A 3,913-nucleotide genomic window follows, 5' to 3' on the forward strand; every position below is an offset into this window, starting at 1 on the left:
TCATAAAGTAAACGTCAGTGACAGAAGAGACATTGCAGGCGCTCAAGTGCCCTAAATCACAATCGGCATCAGAAGAGCGTGAGTGGGCGTGTCAGTAAATTTTGTCGGTCCGTCATTGGTCAGCCGCCTGGGCACCCATCCGTCATTGTCAATCCGTCATTATTTCAAGCCAAACCAAAATATTATTGTCAGTCTGTCATCATCATTTTCACCGTGCTTTCGTTAGTAAATTTTATCAGCCAGTCCATCAATTGCCGATCCTGCCCCCAACCCACACACACACACACACACACACACACACACACGCACACACACGGTGGACAAAAATCACACAGCATCGCTTTCCAGCCACGCAACGTGTGGAGGGGTGAGGGGAGGATGGTCAACACACATCAAAATAAAGCGGGCCGCTGCTGCAGTAAAGAGGCCAAATGGGCCAGCAGAAAGAGTAGCGCACAAAGCAGGACATCAAGGGGTCCCTCATACGAACCTCGTACTAGAGCTACAACTTAGTGGGAGGGCGGGGTTTGGTCAGCATGGCACATGTGGGGGTGGGAGCGTGAGTGGGCGTGTCAGTAAATTTTGTCGGTCCGTCATTGGTCAGCCGCCTGGGCACCCATCCGTCATTGTCAATCCGTCATTATTTCAAGCCAAACCAAAATATTATTGTCAGTCTGTCATCATCATTTTCACCGTGCTTTCGTTAGTAAATTTTATCAGCCAGTCCATCAATTGCCGATCCTGCCCCCAACCTCCCAAAAACAGAACATTATTCATAACTCTGGTGATACTTTCATGGCATTGATTAGTGGGATGTCAGAAAGATGAGAAAGAGATGATAAAAAGAGTAAAAACTGTTTAAAAAAAAAAACAGACAGGGAGTGAGAAAAATAATGTGTTGACATTTCACATTGCGACTTTTTGAGAACATGTTCTGAATTTGCCTAGGATGCAAGCATAATAGACAAAGTCAGAAGTAAGACGAGGCCATGATTTTAAATGTAAGATAAGGCGCACCTTATTTTACATTTAAAGAGGCCTGATGATTCCACACCTGCTGCGACTTGATCTTTACTGAAGAGCACAAGAACTACTTTTACTCTTGAAGTACTGAACTTGAAGAACATTTTGAGGGGCGAAAAAGGTGATAAGCAACCAAGGGTGGGCTCGCCTTTGGTTGTTTATGTCCTCTCAAATCGGCTGCGTCAACGCTCTGTCACTGACCGCTTTACTCCATGAGACGGAAACACCGTTACTTACGTTGGCACTGAATGCGAATGGGCGTTTATCTCTAGTCTTATCGTTTACCAATGCCGTTATTGTGATGTCACTACTACAACAGCCCACTGGAATATAACAAAACCAAAATGCTTTGACACCCACACGGGTACAGTTGAAACACTCTTTGTGAGTCGACTGTTTCAACATGTAGTGAGTGGATGGAAAGCAACTCAAAAGAAAATCGTTCTACCCTCCCAGGACAGATTGCAACAATGGACACCTTGACCTTGAGTGGCAGAAATCTTGAGGTCAAACACTTAAAACCTGCTTGGGAGTGTACCATAATAGTAGTGACCACAATTGTTCGGTTTTCCACAGAAGACGACTCGTTGGTGACCTGCTGATCCATTACATATACAAATTTTTCATATTCATTCCAGTAGCCGATCTGCAAAAACAACACAGACGGTGACAGTTATTAAAAGAAGCAGAAAGACACAATACAACTCCTTGCAGGTTGGAGGACAAAATACCAATATCGTCTTATTGCTTAGAACAGTGGTCCCCTCTGAGATGGAAATTTTTGTCAGCACCAGCCGAATGCTTGCCGGTGTGTCTAATGGTTGTAGCTGCGCTTACTGTATTTGGGCCAAAAGGGACTGGATGTTATCGCACGGGAGGGGAAATTTGTCCAAACGAATATTCAGCCGCCCGTTACTGATCGATGTCGTGTAATAATATCATACTTTCCAAAGTCCAAGTCACATTTGACATGAAACTGTAACGTTATACACCCCTGATATGTATTTTATTTCAAAATACCTTTTTTTTGTAATCCTGCTAGACTCAAATACACTCTCCTTTTTTTTCTGAAATTCTAATTGCTTTTAAATTGAATTCATGTATAGTCCCTGGCCCCCTCTTTGTTGTTTTCATTTTTCCATCTTAGATTTTTTTTTCAACTGCTCTTTTAAAAAAAAAAAAAAAAAAGTTTTATATTTTTGATTAACATCTCGAATCTTGAATAGATCTACTCAGTGTTTCTTCATGTAAATGGACTGTCCCGACGATAGTGATTAAAAAAGAAAAAAAAATCCATTAATTGGACACATTAGGTTTTCAGTGGACTATAGTTTTACAGTAAATATGAGAGCGATGCGCATTTTTGTTTTCAATGATTTTTAAGACTTTTTGAGTGATGAATAGGTCAGAGGACACAATCGCAAAATGATTCCCTCTTAGTAATTGAATTACATTGGCATGTTATTTGTAATATTTTCTTTTTTCTTAAAAAAAAATAAAAAATAAAAAAAAGGTACCTGCATACAATCGTGCCTGACATTCAATCATATTTTAAATGGTAATGTAAGAGCAAAGAGTATTTTTTCTATTGCACTGTGTTGTATTTCTTTGCTCACAGTGCACGATTTTCCGAGAAGTTTTCACTTCTTCAGTTGCACCGTGGGCTTTTGTGCATCATATTTTTCCAATATGCTGATACTATCGTTGCGGCTGGCACAATATGGTGATCATTTCGTTATGAAGAGAGCCGGTTTGTGGTGGCGCTCACTTCACCTGGGCCTCGCGTCAGCTGAGTAGGAGGAAGCTATTCGCGGCTCTGCAAATCGTCTCTTACATAACCAGAAAGCAGCATGGGCCAAGGAAGACAAACTTCATGTTTTGCTGCTCTAATAATATAACGCACACACTTCACACTTCAGTTGGGTGTGACGTAACCCCAATGAGGCTTTCTGCTTTCTTCCACTCATGCTATGCAGAGTGAGAGTCGCATCTTACCTGGTTCGTGGATATGCGAGTTCTGAAGTCCGCTTAAACGTTTAAAAACATCCAAACGTACACATACAACATACAGTGATGACTCAAAAAAGCAGAAATCCAAATAACTGTCCCTTTTGTTTAGTTCTAACGAAATGTAGTTTTCTTCTGAAAAATACATAAATGAATAATAATCTAGACTATCAATTTATGGAAATATTAACAGATGAATATGATTTGAGCGATCATTTCATTTGGTGTTTGTGTGCTTTTGCAGATGGTCCTTCTCTGTTTCCATGGACATTGTGATTTATTGCAGATGGCTTTCTTCCATGATACCGATTATTGCATAACTGCTGCATCAGTAAACCATCAAAATAAAACCTCATTGTATGTTATATTATGATTGACACGTCTAGTTTTTATACAAATGTACATGTCGTGTTGTTGTTTTTAACCCCACTTATCCTCGTTAGGGTTACGGTCAGTCACTGGGCAATCGTTATTCTAAATCTAGAATCCGAAAATTGCTGACAAGCCGAGTTCAAGTCCTTTAAGCGACACACAACATTGTCCTTGTCCTTTTCGACCGCGACGACACACTCGGTGCCCAGCCGCCGTTGTGTCGCACGGTTGACGTCTTGACTGTTTGTTACCGTCTCGGCGACAATAAACGAGCGACAGTTATTGCTTCGTTCTAATCCAAAGTAAATGTGGGCCACGCGTGCGCACAGCAGATTTAACAGTCTCGTCAAGGATTCGAAAGGACAAAGGACGGGAGAATAATGTGCTCCTGGAGCGTCGGGAACTAGGCTATTTCGTGTCGTTGAATTTTAATGGGTCATTTGGTGAGAACAGATGGGCGTGGTGACAGGATACAGAGTCCATCGAGAGAGAGAGAGAGAGAGAGAGAGAG

The 3,913-nt window shown here is 41.5% G+C and overlaps 1 protein-coding gene across 1 annotated transcript in view; it reads right to left on the reverse strand.

The window, feature by feature from the left end:
* LOC109512367 (glutamate receptor 3) overlaps positions 1-3,913 on the reverse strand; it is a 62,177-nt gene that overhangs the window by 14,725 nt on the left and 43,539 nt on the right. The window lies entirely within an intron of this gene.

The sequence above is a fragment of the Hippocampus comes genome, unplaced genomic scaffold (genome assembly GCF_001891065.2).
Source record: "Hippocampus comes isolate QL1 unplaced genomic scaffold, H_comes_QL1_v1.1 scaffold57, whole genome shotgun sequence".
NCBI classification, from domain to species: Eukaryota; Metazoa; Chordata; class Actinopteri; order Syngnathiformes; family Syngnathidae; genus Hippocampus; species Hippocampus comes.